Source organism: Zonotrichia leucophrys, unplaced genomic scaffold (genome assembly GCF_028769735.1).
Source record: "Zonotrichia leucophrys gambelii isolate GWCS_2022_RI unplaced genomic scaffold, RI_Zleu_2.0 Scaffold_427_43307, whole genome shotgun sequence".
Classification (NCBI taxonomy): domain Eukaryota; kingdom Metazoa; phylum Chordata; class Aves; order Passeriformes; family Passerellidae; genus Zonotrichia; species Zonotrichia leucophrys.
Genome location: NW_026992632.1, coordinates 1 through 20,624, shown reverse-complemented (window position 1 = coordinate 20,624; position 20,624 = coordinate 1).

The window sequence follows — 20,624 nt, the reverse complement described above, 5'->3', positions numbered from 1 at the left end:
TTGCTTAAACTGCTGGTGAACGAGGTGAGAGAGGGATCTTTGTGTGGAACTTCAAAAACTTCAGTGGATTACACTGAAGACAGTCCAGGAAGGGAGACAAAATGGGGCTGTGCACACAGCTAGAAAATGGGGGGGGCGGGGGGGGGGGGGAAATCGGGGTAGGATTGCAGTAAGCCAGGTCCAAAATGGTATAAGAGAGGGGAGAACATTCTTGAGTGAGTACATATAAGAAAAGTACAGCAGTTGAACTGGGAGATACCAGCAAAACGTGCTGCATGACCATGAGCCTGCAAATGCCCATGGGCGAGACCATTGCATTCAGAGCGGTGTCTCTCTTTTACCTTGGTCACTTTTCCCAGAGGTATTACAGCTCCAATGGTCGGCCCCTCGGCCCCAGAACTTCCCCTTTTTGTTGTCTATTAAGAAGGCTTCTGCCATAGAGTTTTGCAGACATTTAGCATAGTGGATAAAATAACCAACACAATGAATGCAATAAACAAAGTCACATAAAACAGTCTTAACTAAACATGAAAGTCAGCCTTTCATCCCCCCGTGTTTAAAATGTCCAGTGAACCAGTCGTTGTTGCCTTCCATCTGGATCTTCTTTCCTTGATATTTAGCAGCTGGATGCCCTGATATACTGACTCCCTATGTAACAGCAGGTTGAAAAAACACATGCCTTCAAGTGCCTGACAGCTATGGCCATGGCCATGAAATTGTGGCTTGTCTGTGGAAGCACCAGCTGAAGGCATGTGGCTCAGTGAGGAGCATCCAGATTCCTGCTGCAGTAGCAACCAATGGCAGCATCCTCTGACTTTAGCTAATTTATTACCTGGACGCTTGAGTGTCCTAAAAGTAAACAGATAAAGTGAGTAGAAGATGAAACGTAAGTTCAGCTCCCACTAAACTTCCTCTTCTGTAAGGCAAGGGTGTGAACACAGCTTATTAGAAGAATCTTATATCAATGATAAAATATAGCTTTTACAAATGTTAAGTCATATATCCTGGTTAATGATGTCTGAGCTATCTTGGTCTTGGTGTGTGTGGTCAATGCTTCTTAGAAGATCTTCTTCTGTCCGTCTTCTTTCCCAGGCTGCTGCTGTCTCTCTTAGGTTTCCATTCTGTTCTTCTGATGGTAGCTCTGGTGTTTGCCTCACCGTTCCCAGAAAGAGTTTTTATGTATTTTGCTGGGATCCATCTTAGGAGTGTTTCTGTAGAGACAAGGGCATCTTCTCTTTCCCAAGTAATCAATGGGAAGGTGCCCATAAATTGTTTAGATTCAGGTTCTTTGAGCAACACAGGTGGCTGGTCTTTTAATTGGGCTGCAGCTGAATTAGTAAAATGCCTGATGACTGGGGGAGTTGGCTCCATAAATGAGTTGTTCAAAAAGTTGAGTACGTAAAAGGCCTTGGCCAGTCTCTCAATGGAAGATAATATCTGGATTACCCCTCCCTCTCAGCTGATCAAGGATCCTTTTGATTGATCAGTTGGCCCTCTCAGCTATGGACTGTCCTGTGGCGGTGTGGTATGCCTGTGACATGTTTTATACCGCAGAGGTCAGAAACTTGTTGGAATCAGTGCAAGGTATAAGCAAGTGCATTATCAGTTTTAATTTCCTGTGGAATTGCTAAGGTGGAAAAAATGAAAAAGTAATGTTTTATAGCATCTTCTGATTTTTCTCCAGTATGAGCAGAGCCAAAAAACACACTGGTAAAGGCGTCGATTGAGACGTGGGTGTATTTTAGTCTGTCCAAAGGAGCTTAGTGTGTGATGTCTGATTGCCAGATGTGGAGACTCTCTAGTCCTCTTGGATTACCTCCAGCTCTGCCAGAAGCAAGACCATGTTCCTGACAATTGGGGCAGGTGGCTACAAGGGATCTTGCCGGGTCTGGGGTAATTTCGAACATGCTGAGCAGCCCAGGAATGTTTTGATGGTAGAATTGGTGGCTGATCCTTGCCTTTCCAAAATCTAAGGCGTATTGCAGTGTTTCAGATGTTTGAAGTAGTCAATTGAGATGCTCTTGAGTGAGAAGTATATATTCACAAGGTCTGTTCCTGCAAGGGAGCACAGACGCTCCCGAGCTTTTCTGATTAGTTGTGCAATAACTTTCTGTTGGGTTTTTATCATTTTAGTAGGTTGGTGTCATCTGAGAACACAATCCATTATTATCAGGGCATCTGAGATAGTTGAGTCCCACTGAAAGAATAATGCATGGAATTTTGGACTTACACCAAGGATTGCCAGGGAGAAAGGAAAATCAGTGTGGTATCTGTGTGCCTGTTTAGTTTGAATCACCCAGGATACCTTTTGTACAGTTGCTTAGGCCTCCGGTGTCAGTGATGGCGGGAATCGAGTCCTTCACTGCCTTTAAGGAGCAGCAGGAACAGTGGCATGAGATCTTCTGTGGTGATTCCCAGCAGTGAATGTACCCAACTGATGGTTCCACAGAGCTGGTACAGTTCTTGCAGAGTCTTTGGGTTGTCCTTGATTTGCAGTGTTTGTGGTGTGATGGTTCTCTCTGCAGTTTTTAGGCCGAGACACTTCCAAGGGGCTGTACTTTGAACTTTATCGGCTGCAATCTTAAAACCTTCTCCTGTATCGCAGTGATGACATCTTGTACGGCAACATCCAAAATGATTTGAGCTTCTGCACAAACGACTGTGTAGTCCATGTAGTGAGTAATGATAGCATTAGGATGTTCATTATATGGTCCATATAATGAAAAGCGATTAGCATTAGGGCAAGAGAATTTGGACTTCAAGCCATTGACAAATATTAGGGCTACTCTTCATTCGTTGAGGGAATACAGTCCACTGGTACCTCTGTAAAGGTGCTTGTCGATTTAGTGACAGAAAAGGCAAACCAGGAGGGTGTCTTTGGGCTGCATGGGGGTGTCAAAAAAGTAGTCATTAAGATCTATATCAACCATCTGCCAATAACAGTGTAATCATAGGTACAATTGGACTAAACCTCCCTGAACTAGCCTTCCTTCACATCTCAACCCACACAATCTTCAAAGCAATGCTCTTCCTATGCTCAGGCTCCATCAATCACAGCCTATTGGGAATTTAGCTGCTAGAAAATGGAAAAGTACAAAACTGTGGCTAATTCCAAGTCCTGCACCTGTGTTGATAGCATGTCCTTGGGCCTAGCTGTAGTATAATAACAAACAGTGAAAGAGACATGAGAAAAGAGAGATGTAACCCCTAAGGAATGAGGATGAGTTAATGCTATAGTTTAACCAATAGATTGCTTGGCTTACAGAATATTCATAAGCTTATTATTTGCTGTATAAGTGTTTGATACTTTCTTCAATAAACTGGACCAGAAGGACCTGAGGGACCGGGACCGGACCGGACCTGAAGGGCCTGTGATGAACCAACTGGTGTCCTGGTCCCCTTCCTTCGACATAATGGTGACCCTGAATGCTGACCCCTCTCGTCTCGACTAAAAGAAAAATGGGGAGAGCGCACGCCACGGTCAGGGAAGATGGAGCTGGGTCTCGTTCGCAGCCGAGGCGGTGCTGGACCTTTGAAGCACCCTTGGGGTTCACATCGGTGACTCAAGCCACCCACGTGCTGCCGGAGCCTGGAAAGCTGCAAGAGCGCTCACGAAAAATAAAAAGAGGTATGAAAAAGGCAAGCAGCATATAAGTTATTAGCCGCGTATCTAGAATGGCAAGAGATAAAGGGGATAAATTTTTTATTAGCCTACGATACGCTGAAGAAATTTTCCTTAACCCTCATACGATCTATGAACTCTCAGAATGGAAAAAATCTGGGGATATACTGCGGAAAGCAGTGTTAAAAGATGATAAAACAGCAAAGAAACTGAGCCAGCCATGGCAAGTAATGCACCACACACTGCCTCAGCATATTTCTGAGTGCAAGGCACCAGCCGCGGTTCGGGACGCCTGCCGGGCTGTCCTACTCCAAACTCGGCATGGGTGCAGCGGCGGTAGTGCAGCCGCGGGGGGCCGCAGCAGAAGCCGAGCCAGCCGCCGCGAGAGCCGCCGCGGGAGCCGCCGGGGAAGCCGCGCCGAGAAGCCGCGCGGGGAGCCCAGCAGCCGTGGAGGCCGAGAGCGGCGGGGGCTGTGCCGCACCCAGCGCGGGGGGAAGCCGCGCAGCCGCGGGGGGAGCCGAGCCGACCAGCGGTGGCTACAGCGGAGTCACAACCTGCCGGCGAGAAAAAAAAGAGTCCAGCGCGGGGGGGTCGGCCCCTCCAACACTGGCACCGCGGGACCGGAGCGCTTTTCCAGCGGGAGAGCTTCTCCCTCTGCCCCACAGCCGGCAAAAGCTTCAGTTTTAGACAGCCGTAAGAAATATGACTCTTGTCAACAAAGAAAGATTCCTACTGCAATTAAGAGACCAGTGAAAATAAACAAGCAACATCAAAGGACATCAGGACGTTTTTCATCTAAGTGTTAAAAGAGACTTTTGTTGTTCTTAACAGACTTTAGATATCAGAAGCCCAAAATAACTTAGTCAGTAAAACATCAGACTTCAAAATTGTATTTTGAAAAATTTAAAAATGTTAAAAAGAGGTTAAAGTGATTATAAAACTGAAATGTAATAAGTGTATTTTTTATGTTTTTTGAGCTTTGTTTGGATGTGATGGATGTGGAGGCGAGCACTGAATTCAGGGGAGTTTTTCTATAGCTATACCTCAAACAGTGTTTTATTCCAGTGGTATGCAATGTGGCTTTGCTGTTTCCTAGAAGAATGTATTTCATATAACCTTCATAATAGACTTGTAGAGTCAAAAGTAAACATACACAAGAAGAAAAGAACTTAAAAGAAGAATTAAAAAATGAGAAACCCAGAGTTTTCTGATGACATGGTTTTAGCTCAAGGCCTGAAAGCTAAATTAGGAGTGATATACATTTCGAATTAAAAAAATAGTTTTGGTATAGATTAGGAGTTTTATTGAATTGCTGATATAAAAGGTAATGCATAATATAATTGGTTTTAAATAAGAATTGTTTCCTTTCTCTGAATCCAAAGAAAATGTTTGTTTTTTAACGTGGTGTTTTCTACTCCAAAGCCACTTTAGAAGGCATAATAATAATATAAATAAAATAATAAAATATTAAATAATAAAATGAAATAATGATAAATAATAATAAAATATGAAATAAATAATAAAATAAAATAATAAAAAATAAAATAAATAATAATAACAATATAAAGTAATAATAAAAATATAAAATAATAATTTAAATAATTAATAATTTTAAATTTTAGTTAAGAAAGGCTTGGTTTTTAATAGCATATAATTAACAAAAACATACAGCATTTGGTATTCATTTTGAAATATCACTTGTTTTTTATTATAATTATAGGCAAACAAACTTTTGTTAACCAAAAGTTTTCTGTTAAAATTAAAATTATATGAAATATAAGTTATATAAAATTTAAAATCAGCTGATTTTTTAAATTTAAGTGATGTTAAGTTTTGCTAAATTAAAATATTTAAAGTTTAAATATTTTAAGTTTAAATGCTATTGAGTTTAAGTAATGTTAGATAGATTTATGCTTTTATGATAGGCGTTTATTTTATAACTTGTGTGCAAAGTGTTGTTGTAAACATTAGAGAAACTCTACTTAAAAGAGACAATAAGAAACATTTATAGGTAAAACTGTTTTTTTTTTAAATATATTTGCTGTTTAAGAATAGAAAGTAAACTTCCTTTGGCTTATTTTTATGAATTATATTAGCACACCTGAGTTTTGTAACACATAGAATTCTTTTTTATATGTGTTGTATAGCATGTTTTATAGTTAGTGATAACTTTTTGGTTTGTTTTCCTGGCTTAGATCCCTTGTAAGAGAGAAACCTTACTAGCTGAGAATACTGTTTAGTTGTTAAAATTGTCTATTTTTGTGTTGCAAATAGTGTAACAGTTAGCCCATAAAACTCTTTTTTTTTTTTTAAATAAAAACAGGGGAGATGTTGGGAATTTAGCTGCTAGAAAATGGAAAAGAACAAAACTGTGGCTAATTCCAAGTCCTGCATCTGTGTTTATAGCATGTCCTTGGGCCTAGCTGTAGTATAATAACAAACAGTGAAAGAGACATGAGAAAAGAAAGATGTAACCCCTAAGGAATGAGGATGAGTTAATGCTATAGTTTAACCAATAGATTGCTTGCTTACAGAATATTCATAAGCTTATTATTCGCTGTATAAGTGTTTGATATTTTCTTCAATAAACTGGACCAGTGGGACAGAGTAGGGATCCATCCTGAATTAAGTGAAGTGTCTAACAACAGTGAAAAGTCTGTGAAGCCAAAGCTGGAGGAAAAACTCATGTGCCGAGACAGCAAGAAGACAGAGAAAGAAAAACAGAAAAGACCACAAGGTCAATTTGCCCCGACCTAGAAATTACTTTGATAAAGAAGAACTGGTGCTAAGTGTCATGCAAAATGAATATGTATGAACTGATTGTGAAACTGTATGCATATGCATTTAGAAGGGAAATAAAAAGAGGTCTGAAATTTTCAAGGCTACGCATGCCTTTTTAGGAGGATTTTCTCCGTGTGCGTCCGGCGTCGTAAATAAACATACCGGGCTTCGTAAATAAACATACCGAGCTTTACAACTTTTATAAAGTTGTGAGGTTTCTTCTTTTCTCTGCAAAACACCAGAAGGACCTGAGGGACAGGGACTGGACCGGACCTGAAGGGCCTGTGATGAACCAACTGGTGTCCTGGTCCCCTTCCTTCGGCAACAGCCTAAACGGCAAAGAAAATATCCAAAAAATAGGAAGACTCCAAAAATTGCTACCCACAACTACGGCATGCCGCACCATCAGCAATCTCGAGGTATCATGGAGGCTGAGGGCAGGCTGGACTGGAGGGCACCCATGTCCTTGATGACCTCATTGATTTTCCTGAGGTCCTGCAGGAGCCGCCTCTTGTCTTTGCCAGGCTTTCATATGATAATGACAGGCACATTGCAGGGGCTAGTAGATGGTACAATGTGGCCCACAGACAGCTGCTCCTGCAAGAGGGACTGCAGGGCCTTAAACTTTCTGCCTGGGAGGGGCCCCTGATCCATTCATATGGGGTCGTTGGTCTTCCAGGTTAACTGAAGGGTGGCGCGCTGCTCTGTGGCCCTGTCTAGAAATCCTGAGGTGTTGATAGGATCACTGGCCTTGTCCCTCATTGGGACAAGAATTCTTTTACTCAAAGTGTTATTGGTGCCCGGGTGACGAATGATCTTACTGTAGTAACTGTGCCCTCAGGACCTTCCATGCAGATGTTACTGTGACTCCAGAAGCTGGTAGTGGCTCCCCCTGGGGGCTAATAATTACCCCAGCAGCTGGAACCAGGGGCCATTGTTTTAGCCAATCAGAGCAGGAAATTATGGTGGCATCAGCTCTTGTATCTAATACTCCTGAAAGACATCTCTTTCTCCCTTTCCATGACAAAGCACACTTTAGAATGGGTCTGTTTGTGCCTGTTATCTCTGCCCACATCACCATTGGGTCAACTGATGTGGTGATCATGTCTCGTAAGAGGTAGGCTCTGGCTATAAATGGGTTTTTTTGAATGAAAAGGGGAGAGTCTAAGCATACAACCTGGACAGTTATCTCCTGCAAACGTCAAGGCGAGTACCTCAGGTAGTAGAGTGAGTGTCTCCATCCCTTCCCCAGTGTTGGTTTAAATCAAAATGACTTTGGGCTCTCCTTCAGGCCTGTATTTGCCTGCAGGAAAATGGTGGACATAAATATCATGGATTGGAAATGAAAAGGCCCCTACCAGCTGCCTTTGGGTTCCAGGGCAGAGCTGTCTCCTGTCGAGTTTTCTGCAGTGATCAAGCTGTCCTGATGGATCTAAGAAGGTCGCTGTGCTCATTCTCCATGATGTTGGGGAGAGTGGGGCAGAACAGCCTCACATTTGGTGTCATCATGCGGGGCCTTTCCGCGTCTTTGTGGGGTTTCCTGCAGACCACCGGTTTTGCTAATATTGGCAAGCATGTGGACAAGGGGGGCAGTGAGGACAGTGGCTGTGACACCTTGAAGGTCCCTAGTAATAGCCTGAATTTTTACAATTCTATTGAAAATGCTCACCTCTCCACATTTAATGCAAGGTCCTTCTTCATGTGTATGTCAGGGAATAACTTGGGAGGCCACTAGCACCTCTACTACACCCTGACTGGTAGCCTTAGCTAGGCTGGCAACATGGTGTAAGGATGCCTTAAGGTGCATGCCTCAACCATTTGTGCAATGTTAGGTTTTGGGATGAGGGGTAGATAGGGTAAAATGTCTTTTCAAGAGTTTTTAGCATTTGTTTCAGCAAGTTTAGCAAGCAATACCTGCCAGACTTTTGGATGATCAGCTAACTTCTCTATTGCTTGTGTTAGGCGGTCATTAAATTTTAGAAAGGATTTCCCAGGTCCCTGCAGAATGTCTGTGAAATCTAGAGCAGGTGTTGTTTCATTGGGTGTCTGCGTGAGAGCTGTCTTTGCATCTCTTCTAACAGAGCTCTGGGAAGGTGTCTTGCTTCATTCTCAGCTTTAGTGAAATCCTCCTCCCTGGCTAGATGTCTAGTGTTAGGTGTGCCTGCCTGTCTTCTCCAGCATAGTTCTTTTAATAGTTGTTGTAGTAATTTTTTCGACATTCCTTCCCACAGAATAAATTCAGTGGGAGAAAGTAGGATGTGCATAAAATTGAGCAGATCGTGAGGCACCATAACATGTTCAGAGAAGATGGCATTTAACAAATTATTAAAATACGGCAAGCCCTGCCCATGGTCTTTTGCTGCTTTACAAAGGTCTTTAATCTCCCCATGTGTGACAGCTTCCCATCGGGGCTGTGGCCCCCTCTGGTACTGCACCGGTGCTGCTTGTATTTTAGCTACCAATTCCCAGTCCCCCTCTTCAGCCACCAGCTTCCACATCCTCTGCCAAGAATGCTCAGGCTCATCCTCAAGGTGGGATGAACCTTCCCTCTCCTCTCCAGAAGAGGGAACCTGGTCTTTGGCAGAGGAGCGGGGTCTTGGGGTGACTGGCCAGGCCTGGTGCTGCAGGGGCCAGTGCTGTGAGAGCCCCTGGGTAAGAGCTGGTGACAGCTGAGCTCTTGGGGACAGCGCTGTGCCCCAGGCCAGGAAGAGAAGCAGTGCCCAGTGCCAGGAGCGGTGTCAGTGGGAGCCCCTGTGCACAGGGACCCCCAGACCCAGGGTGGCTGTGCCAGCACCCCCAGGGACCTCCAGCCCTGGGAACCCAGAACAAGTGGAACGCACAAGTGTGCAAACGCTGCCTGTGCCCAAAAGAATGGCCAAGAGAAGTGAGGTTTTAAAAAAAAAACATTATTTATTTGCCAAATATTGGCAAAAACTAGGATTTACAGAACATGTTTCATTATAACAATACTTATAACAACAACAATGTACAGAAAATATTTACATGGGATCCGATGAACTAACAATCTTCAAAACATATTTACAGAAATCTTCTAACGTAGTGAACATATTTACAAGAAACTTGAAGCTTTCAAACATATTTACAAAGGAGTGGCATCTGTGCCATGATCTGTGTCAGTCCTGGAAGAAAGGAAGCAGCAGAGCTGGACTCAGCTGGCAGCCCTGGGCCCAGCAGGGCTGGGAGCTGGGCCCCAGGGGCTGGGCCGGGGCTGGCAGGGCTGGCGTGGCCCCAGGCAAGCGCAGGGCAGGCCGGGGCTGGTGCTTGTGGCAGCACAATCCAGGCCCCCTGCGGGCACCGTGTCCCTGAGCGGGGCCATCCAGCCCAGCCCCAGCCTGGCGTCAGGGCCAGTGTGTGTGTGGGCAGGGTGTGGGAAGCAGCTGCCTGTCTGACCTGTGGGGCTCCATCTTCATCCAAGGACCATGGGCTCCTCCTCATTCTCCTTGTCAACGTCCATGTCCTCGATGTTGTCCTCCGCATCCACTTCCATCTCCTCGATGGTGTCCTCCTCCTCTACTTCCATGTCCTCAACAGGGCAGGACATGGAAGTAGAGGAGGAGTCCACCTCCATCATTTCATCCTCATCCATCCCCTGGTCCACTTCCATGTCCTCCACAGTGTCTCTGTCAGTCTGCAACAGGCAACACAGTCTCCCAGTGGGCTTCCTGTCCCACACCATCCATTCCCACATGGCTGCAGCCTGCCCAGGCCCGGTGTCCCCTGCCTGGCATGGCACTGTACCTCCATGTGCACAGCAGAGTACATCCTGCTGGGATTGGCGCTCCAGAGCCGGCAGCAGGAAAAGCCCAGGCAGCAGCAGCAGCGCCTCAGCGCTGAGGGTCAGAGTGCAGAGAGAGCGGCAACTGACCCTTGGCAGCCAGTGAAGTGTCTGCTCTGCTCGTTTCCAGGTCCTGGACGTTCCACCTGGAACCCTCTGGGAGCTGTGATGTCACTGAAGTTTCAGGGTCCCTGCGCAGTGGGAGATGGGGATGGAAGAATGATCAAATCCTTGAATGGTTTAGCTTGGAAGGGACCCTAAAGCTCATCTGGTTCCAAGCTGAGCAAGCTCCCAGCACAGCAGGTTGCTGTGGCCCCTGTCCAACCTGGCCTTGGATGTTGCTGGGGATGGGGCAGACACAGCCTCTCTGCACTGGTCCCTGTGTCAGGGACAAGAACCCTGAGAGTAAAGAACTTCTTTCCATCATCAAATCTCTTCCACCTCGTGCAGTTTGATCCCATTCCCCCTTGTCCTGTTGCTACACTTCCTGACAAAGAGTCCTCTCCCACATTCCTGTGTGTCACGCTGTTCCTGCAGGGTCACATGTGTGGTTGAACCTGCAGACAGGAGAGAGAGAAGCCAAGTTCCCAGACAGAAAAAATGGGGAAAGTGGCATGAGAGGTGAGATAAGAAGGAAAAAGTAGAGACATGCAAGGCATTGGTTTGGGTGGGCTGTGGGATTCATGTCTTTTATTAGAGGCCAGGTTCCCTGGTGCACTCAGTTCCTGTGTTGCAGCCTCCCTACAGCCAACATCTGTGAGCAAATGGCACACCCAGAGCTGGGATCACACTTGCTTAAACTACTGTTGAACGAGGCTATAGAGGGATCTTTGTGTGGAATTCTAAACCCTGTGGATTGCGCTGAAGAGTGTCCAGGGAGGGAGACAAAATGGGGATGGGGACACAGGGTTTTATATGGGGTGGGAAAGCAGCAGAGCATTGCAGTAAGCCATGACCAATAGGGGACTAGAGAGGGGAGAACATTCTAGAAGGAGTATATATAAGGAAAAAACAGCAGTTGAACTGGGTGATGCCAACAAAAACTGCTGCATCACCATGAGCCTGCAAATGCCCATGGGTGACACCATTGCATTCAGAGGGATGTCTCTCTTTTACCTTGGTGACTTTGCCCTGAGGTATTACAGTTCCAGTGGTAGGCTTCTGGGCCCTCACAACTCCACCCTTTTTGTTTTCTATAAAGAAGGCTTCTGCCATAGAGGTTTGCAGGAATTTAGCAAAAAAAGGATACAATAACCAACACAATGAATACAATAAACAAAGCCCACGCAACAGTCTTAACTAGAGATGAAAGCCAGCCTTTCATCCCCCGTGTTTGAAAAGTCCACTGAACCAGTCGTAGTTTCCTTCCGTCTGGATCTTGTTTCCTTGATCCTTTAGCAGCTGGGTGCTCTGATATACTGACTCCCTATGTGACAGCAGGTTGAAAAAACACATGCCTTCAAATGCCTGATAGCCATGGCCATGGACAAGAACTTGTGGCTTGTCTGTGGAAGCACCCAGCTGAAGGCATGCAGCTCAGTGAGGAGCATCCAGATTCCTGCTGCAGCGACAACAAACGGCAGCATCCTCTGACTTGAGCTAATTTAGTATCTGGAGGCTTGGGTGGCCTAAAAGTAAACAGATAAAGAGAGTAGAAGTGGAAACATAAGTTCTGGTCCCACTAAACTTTCTCTTCTGTAAGCCAGGAGTGTGAACAAAGCTTATTAGAAGGATCATATATCAATGCTAAAATATAGCTTTTACAAATTTTAAGTGAAATATTGTTGTGGTTTGAGAGGAAGTGAGGTTTTTGGGATGGTGTGGTCACACCAATGGGTGTTCAGATTTGAATATTGGCACCTGGTGTGGCCACTGGGGACATGGATACGCCTCTGAGAACACAGGGGTTAAAAGCAGAGAACTCCCAGGGGAAGCTCTCTTGGGTTCTGGCAGGGATAAAAGGTCAGACCTCCCCTGCCATCTGGGCGGGGGAGGGGAAGCCATGCGGCCGGGTGAGGAAGGTCTGGCCCCGAGGATGGAAGGGTGGAAGAGCGGAAGAGCACCGAGAGGCATCGGGCAGCCCCCCACCCCCAGGAGAGACAGAGAGAGAGAGAGAGAGAGAGAGAGAGCGCGCCAGCCTCTGTCTGTGACTGTGCTACCTTGAAACTTGATAACATGGGCCCGCAGCACGGATGAGAAGGAGAAGGGAGGGAAGGGAGGGGGTGGATGCAGCAAGAAGGTGTCCGGCCACTGTGGGAGTTCTGGGCGGGCTGAGCCCGAGATTTTAACCCTTATTTTGGACAATGAAAACTTTGCAGAACAATAACCTTCCTAGAAGAGAGAGAGAGATGAAACAGAGGAAGAAATGGGCAAGTGTGATGAAAATTCCTGCAAGTGAAAGATGTCAGAAGAGTGGGGAAGAATCTTAGGTGAGAAGAGATGATGGAGTGGCCTTAGCTGGACTTTTCTCGTATAGCCCTGGACAGAACCATGTTTCCTGTGACACAGAGACTGCATCCAGGGGGAGGCAATGGCTCAAAGCCAAGAGGGTTAAGTTTTGAGACACCTCGGCCCCAGGGGGTGAAATCTGGGGGGGACAGGTGTCCCGAAAGTGAGAGATTGTGCTCTTTTTGGAACGGGACAAAGCATCCTTAAAAGGAAAACCCTAGAAGCAGCTCTGGTCTATGTGCAGTGGTGAGAGCACTGGACATGGAAGGAAGAGGTCACGATGGCAGATGTTCTCCAGGCAGTGCCACGAGTGACATGGAAACACATGTGTGGGAATCCATAAAAATCAGAGAGTTTTAGGAAGGTTGTAAAAAGGACAGGCCGCAGAAACACCAAGAATTGTGAAGTGCTAAAGCAGCAGAAAAAGATATATAAGCTGTAGTGAAGACAATAGGGCTATGTAATGGGCCTTCTAAGTTGCAACAAGTTTATTTAGTATATATCTAGAAGGTTATGCTGATGAATATAGCTTTATTCGTTGTCTCTTATAAACGAGCCGTTGTGTTGGAGAATCAGCCGCTATTGTTTTAACCAAAGCTACATGTGTTTAAGATGATTGGATAGAACTACTGTCGGTATGCTTTTGCTCTATATAATTGGCTTAGATGCATTTATGTTATGTGGAAACATTAAGTTTCTTTGGCCTGCTGCCTGGTCAGCGAGCTGTAGGCATCTTTCCATTGTCATAACCATGTAATGAGACTGATGCTGAAAACATAAAAAGCTCTAGATGCTGATCAAAGCAGCCCCATCCTGTTCACGTCTGCATATAAACTGGCAGCGTACCAAACACGAGGTTTTGACGGTGTTTCCTGGGGAAACCTATGGCACAAGAAGGACTCCTCTCCTCTTGATGAACAGAGAATTGATTGTCTAAAGGGTCGTGATGGACCGAGAGTTGGTGATCTGAGGGATGGATGTACTGGAAATTTGGTGGAGGCAGGAGGAAATGTTTTTGGAAGGTTTTCATTTTCCCTGTGTATTTCTTTTTACTTGTAGTGTCGTTAATAAAGTTTTCTTTTCTTTATTTCTAAGTGGGGGCCTGCTTTGCTTATTCCTGGTCACATTTCACAGCAGAAACCAGTAAGAGTGTATTTTCATGGGGGCACTGGCTTTGTGCCAATGTCAAACCATGACATATATATATAATAAAATAATAAATCAAGCCTTCTGAAATATGGAGTCAAATCCTCGTCCCTTCCCGCATGCAAAGACCCCTTTGACCACCGTCACATGTGCCCTGGCTGGCTGCAGGCTGGGCACACGTCCTGCCCTCCTGCTCTGTGCCAAAGGCAGCAGGGATGGGCAGCTCTGGGCATCGCTCTGAGCACGGCCTGGGCACCGCGGGCAGCTGGGACAAGGGCACAGGAACCCTCAGCTCACAGGCGGTTTCTGCTTTCTCTCCTTGCAGCCGGGCTCTGCGGGTGCTGAGGCTGCTCTGGGCTCTGCCAGGGCTCTGCTGGAGCTCAGCACCGGGCCAGAATCAGCCAAAGAAGAAATGGTGTGACCTGCAGCACTTGCTTGAGCATTTTGGCAGCACATCTCAAGTTTGCAGAGTGTACACCTCCAGGGGAAAACATGACACCACCCCCAATAAAAAAATTGTTCAATAACTTCTGAAATGAAATCAATCTGGCATGACCCCAAATGACATTTCTCAGTTTGCTCAAGCTGTAGCTCAGCCCTTCTCCGAACAGTTCTCTCTCCCACCCTCCTTTTACTTCCCAACTGCTCCCTCTTTTCCCCCAGTGAGTTCCCAGCCCATCGCAGTCTCCATCACACTGTTGCCTTCCTTGGTGCCCCTCACCACAAGGAAGGCTGAGCCCCAGATTTAGGGACTCATCCTGTCACTGGCTGAGGAGCAGCAATGTCTCAGAGGTCCAGTGGGATTTTAGTGTCATTCAGAGCCACTCTCCAGCCCTCAGCTCTCCTCGCTGCTGCGCTCCCACTCCCTTTTCCCCATCCTTGCAGCAGGATGAGCTCTGTGAATCCCCTTGAGCCTCCCCACTCTTCCCAGCCCACGAACCCCCCTCAGTTAGGCTGAAGCTGAAGCTTTTCTGTCTCCTGTGGCACAACAGTCCAGTGCCCTGTGCAGGGAGCCCCGGCCCCAGAGCACAGCACACAACAGTGCAGTCCGGGCTGGAGCAGCTGCCCTGCAGCCCTGGCTTGGCTATTTGTGGCAAGGCAATGCTCCCTGCTCCCAGCTGTCCCTGCAGGATGGCCCCAGCGCAGAGCCCAGCCGGGCTCCCACTGCAGCCCCTGGAGCTTGGGGCAGACAGTGCTGCCAGAGCTGAGGTTCCTGGGGAGCACCTGGAGCTGTGCCTTGCACTCTGTGGCCATGTGTCACAGTGCAGGCTGGCTTGGGCTGTGTGAATGTACCAGCCCTGGTTTGACTGCCAGGGGCCTCGCGCAGTCACATCTCTTCCAGGGATGCAGCATTTCACTGGGCAGAATCTGACAAGGCATGGATATCAGAGAAACGAAATTATCCAGCCTGGGTTTTTCCAAGGCCCTTTAGCAGGAAGGGCTTGAGAATAAATGCTCTCTTTTTGCAACATGAACATAGGGGTGAGTACTCTCTCTGTCTCCAACGCGCTACCCCCAGCCAACGATACAGCCACCCACTCCCTCACACATCTCCCTCGTGCCTTCCCACTGCTGTGCCCTGTCAGGGTTTCCCAGCCTGTCCTCCCTTCATGGCCATGTCCCCCCAGGCTCTGCCCCAGCCCGGCCAAGCTGCCCGGCAGCAGCGCCGCAGCCCCACAGCAGCCCCGTCCAGGGGCACCTGGGAGCCCTCAGCAAGGCAGCCAGCAGCACACGGGCAGGAGGACACGGATGGCGCTTCCTGCCTGGCACAGGGCTTGTGACCATCTTTGGGCACCGCTCTCACAGGGGTCCCCACAGCCCCGGCCCCTGCCCACCCGCTCTGTCACCAGCACAAAGGCTTCTGCAGAACCACCACAGGCCAAGGGGCTTCTGGCCATTTCCCCTGCAACACTGCACACCTGGGCAGGTTGCTGAGCCAGGGTACCCTTTTCCCCCTCTTCCCCTATGCCCTGCAGACCCTGCGCAGCAAAAGAAAGCTCCTGGGAGTCTGTGTATTACAACACACTCTATATTCATATACTAATGAAGAAACAAAAAAAGAAAAGAACAATCTGAAAGAAAAGGAAAATTCCCGCTGACTCGGGTGGCCTCAGCAGAAAGAGGCATCAGCTCTCTGCAGAGCTCCAGCAGCGCAGCCAGCCAAGCAGCGACAGACGAGGCCGTGTCCTCCATGCCCAGCAGAGATGTTCTTGCACCCTCTGGAAGACAGAATATCGCTCCCTCTGCAGGGCCTGGAGGACATACAATGTTTGACGTGCCAGGTCCGACACGGCACTGCTGGTGTCTTCTGTCAGGTGTTCAAGGGCTGAAAGAGAAAGGAACAGAGCCACGGTCAAATCCTGGATCTGCGGGTAGCCGAGGAGAGCCCCCGGCCAGGGCCATCCCAGCCAGCTCTAGCCATGGCCAGGAGGGAGCAGGGACCAACGGGAGCAGCCCGAAGCTGCTGGCCACGAATCGCCCAGGTGGCCCTGAAATCTCTGTGTGCTCTGCCCACGCTGGCCCTGGTCTGCACAGGGAGCAGAGCCCTCCACAGCCAGGGCAGGGCTTGCAGCTGCCCCGGCAGCCCCCGCTGCCAGCCCGCTGCCCTCACTCACCAGTGCAGATGAGCCGGAGCTCTTCCTTCTTCCCCCTCAGGTGCCGCGCGGCCATGCCTGTGAACACAGAGCCTGTCACGGCGCCGGCGGCACAGCTCCCTGCCAGCGGCTCTGCCGGCGCTGTGGCCACACGGGCTGCTGGCCCGGCAGGGCTCTGCCCGGCCCTTGCCGCACGCTGCCGCCCCAGGCACGGCTGCCAGAGGGCGGCGGCAGCAATGCCCGGGCCAGGCGGGGCTCCACGGCGCCGGGCCCGTCCGGCGCTGCCGGGGCAGCAGGCCGGGCTGGGGCCGAGCTGCGGCGGGCCGGGGAGGGAGCGCGGGCTCGTGGCTCACCCATGAACCTGATGGCCGCCGCTCGCAGGGGCTCCTGTGGGCTCTGCACGTAGGGCAGGGCCCGGCGCAGGTGCTCGGCCGCTCGGCTCCTGTCCTCTGCCAGCTGGAGAGAGCGGCAGGAGGGAAGGGTTGGCGCGGGCTCAGCCCCGGCCTCCACTGCCCGCACAGCCCTGAGGCGCGGCCAGCCGGCGCCGGGCTCCCGAGGGGAGTTGGCAGAGGGCCGGCTGCTGCCCGGGGAGCCGCCGTGCCGCCCCGCCCCGCAGCCCCGCCGGGCCGGGGCTCCCCCGGCAGCCGGGAGCAGAGCCCGCGCGGCCTCTGGCTGCAGCAGCGGGCAGGGCCACAGCTGCCCGCCCCGCACACTGAGCGCCGCGCTCAGGGAGCTTCTCCGGGCTGAGGCTGGGGCTTGCAGGCTGTCCTTACCAGGCACTTGCTGAACTTCCACAGATTCTGGTTCTTCACCAGTCTTTCAAGATCTGTCCTCTTCAGGAACTCGGCCACACAAAGCAGAGTTTCCTGAGAAGCCTGGAGAGCAGCAGACACAGAGATGGCCCCACAGCCCAGGGCGCAGCACCCGGGTGCGTCCCTGTGCCAAGGCCTGGAGGAGGCTGCAGCCCAGCAGGTGCCAGGGCAGGAGGCAGCCGAGCCCCCTGCCAGGGGGACAGCAGCAGCCCACGAGTCCTCACCTGTGCCACAAGCCGCTTCTCATCATGGCAGTGGAGGACGAGGGGCAGCAGGCTCTGGCGCAGGGGTGTCTTCAGGGCCTTGTTTTTCTTTTCCTGTGGAAGAGTCACCAACGTTCGGAAGAGCAGTATGGAGATGAGCTGAACCTGCCAATTGTTCTGTATGGAAGGAAGAAAAAAAAGACCTCAGCATGGGCTGCACGGGGCTCAGCCTGGCACAGGCCTGCAAATTCACAGGGCACAAAGTGTCCGGACAGCACCCAGTGGCCGTGGCTGGGAGCAGTGAGCCTTACGTGGTCAAAGAGTGGCAGGAGCGCCTCAAGCAGCTGCAGTGTGATGGGGCCGGGCATCAGCATGTCATTGTCCAGGATGATAAAGCTGAGTAGCATGACTGTCATGAAAACTATCTCTCCATCTGCATCCCACAGGAAGTCCACAAGACTTTCAGTCAGGCTCCACATTTTTTTGGTCTGTGCAGAACACAAGTTTGTGAAACGCCGTCCTGCTGCCGCAGGGCCCAGAGGCCAAAGGCCTGTCCCAAAGCACTGGGGCAGCTGAAGTGGGAGGCAGGAGAGCTGGGAGCAGCTGCCCCAGCACTCAAAGCCCTGCCAAGCGCAAGTGACCACATTGCCCAGCTCAGCCTCAGCCGCTGCCCCCTTCTCACCATTGAGGGCTCCTCAGTGAGCTCAAGAAGGGCCCTGAGCGCCAGGCGACGCCCCTCCCTGCACTCGCTCTGCAGCTTCCTTGACAAAATTTGCAGGACTCTGTCAGCACCACGTTCACTCAAGTGCAGGCACTCGAGGACCTGAAAGGCACAGGGCAGTGACAGGGAGCCGGCTGGCAGGAGCCCGTAGACGCACGGGGCCGGGCCCAGGCAGCAGCACAGGGCGCGGGCACCGTGCCAGGCAGCTGCAGCGACGAGAGGGCAGAGAGCTGGGAGGCGGCTCAGCCAGGCAGCGCTGGCCGTCAGGCTCACCTCCGCAAGGAACGCCAGGGCGGGCAGCTCCCAGCGTGGCTCCTGTGTGCTGAGCAGCCGGAGCAGGTAGCGAGCGATCCGGGAACACAAGGGCATGGAGACACAGCACATCTCCCTGGCAGGAGAAAAAGGAACCAAGACTGTGGGCCAGGGGGACAAACCTCTGCCAGGACTGACACACAGAGGTCTGGTCTTTCCCCAGCATCCTGCAAGCGGCCCTGGGCTATTTGGGAGGCAGCTCCTGGTGGGCACCCTCCTCTCCCAGCCTTTTCCAGTCTGCTTGGCCATCCCTCGGTGACAGGGCCTTCTGGGCCACGACCTCGGGGACTGTGTGGAGCTCCCTAGGCACAGAGCACAACTGTCAGAGGTAGTGGGGAGAAGGGGGTCTCACCTGGCCAGCAGACCCACGGCACAGTGGTGGGTGTCAGCACACAGCAGCGTGTCCCAGCCACACCTGCGTTCCATTGCCACCACCACATCCTCGTGCTGCATTCGGCAGAGCAGGGACTTCAGGGTCTGCACTGCAAACCTGCGTGCACAGCAAAGCCCAGGTCACGCTGTGAACACTGGCTCCTGCCCAGGGACGTAGCAGGGAAAGGAGGAGTGGGATGGAGCACCTGTTGGGGCTGGTGGCAAGGCCGTATTCCTCCTGGCATCCCTTCCAGAATGCATTGACCTCCTCTGGTGTATCCTGAGTGCTGAAGAGCACTTGGGAGAGCAGATGCAGAAAGAGCGGGGCAAATACACCGTCACCATATGTGGGACGCAGGGCATCTGGAGGATCTTCCAGATCACCACAGTTGCCTGCAAAGGACAAAGCCCCCCGAGACAGGGCTCAGTGCCGAGGTGTGCGTGTGGCAGGGCCCAAGCAGGGGAGGGAGAGGCTCAGACAGACGCAGGGGGAGCACGGGGCCTGGTGGGGCTGAAGCTGCCCCTGGGCCGGGTTTCAACCCAGCACCTGAGGCAGGGAGATGCAGTGGGGGAAGGAGGATGGAGAGCTGCTGGAGAGGCAGCCTTGGGGACAGCAAAGGCCAGTTACAGAAACTCACAGCCAGGGCAAAGACACCCATTTTGTCCCCATCCGAGGTGCACATGCTGTGCTCTGGCCAGCTCCCCAGCACATCCAGGAGTATCAGCAGCGCTGGCTCTGCAGTCCTGGGCGAGCACATGATGCTCTTCCACATGGTCAAAGCAGCTCTGTCGGGTTAGAGCTCTGTCTCAGGAGCGTCTCAGACACAGCACCGTGGCCTGGGCAGCAGTGGGGACCTGAGCTGGCTGCCAGCTCTGCCTGTGCCCATTGCCACTCGCCAGCAGCACACAGGCAGCCCAGGTCGCTGGGGACAGGCCCCTGAGGGGCAGCGAGGGAGCACCGCAGCAGGCTCGGGGGCTGACGTGCCAGGGCTGGGCAAGGGAGCAGCCAGAGGGCCCTGGAACTCTCTGTTGGTCACACACCTGGGCCAGGCTCTACAGGCTGATGGGCTGGCGAGCCCTGAGCCCGCTGGGCAGATGGGCCCCATACCTGTCACAGGACGGGGCCACACGCAGGAGCGTCATGACTACGTCAGCGGGCTGTGCTTCGCTGAGATCCAGCAGGGTCCTGTTCAGCCTGTGCTCAGCAAACTGATTGGCCAGGAGCCACTGGTGGATGTACCTGACCAGGGCAGGAACCTGGAGAAGGCACGGGGAGACTTGGAAAGCTGCCGGAGGGAGGAATGTCCCCAGCTTCCCCACAGAAGTGCTTCCCTTCCCACCACACTGCCATGGCCTCAAAGAGTTACAGTGACCAGCAGGCGTGGCTTGGGAGACCAAGCAATTCCTGGGAGGATCAAAGCCTGGCCACAGGCTGCTTACTTGCTTAGGATTGGAAAAGCCCTCCTCTACGAGCATATCCAGCAGGGCAGCACTGGTCTTGGTTTTGAAGATGTGCGAATATGCTCTGAGCCCAGTGCCCATGGTGCTGGTCTCTTCCGCCCGAATTTTCTTGATGAATTTGCAAACCAGCTGTAGGAGAAGGGCAAGAAGCCAGGGATGTTGCAGGGAATGCTCCAAGCGCGGTGCCAGCAGGCCCAACCCAGGTGGGGATGGCTGCAGGTACCTGGGCTGTGCTGCGGAAGAGGCCACGGGCGGGGTCCTGCTCATGCGTGCGCTGCAGGGCTGCACCTGGCAAAGAGCGAGCGCAGCCAGAGCTGAGGGGCTGCGGGAGAGGCCGGAGAACACAGCCCAGCCCT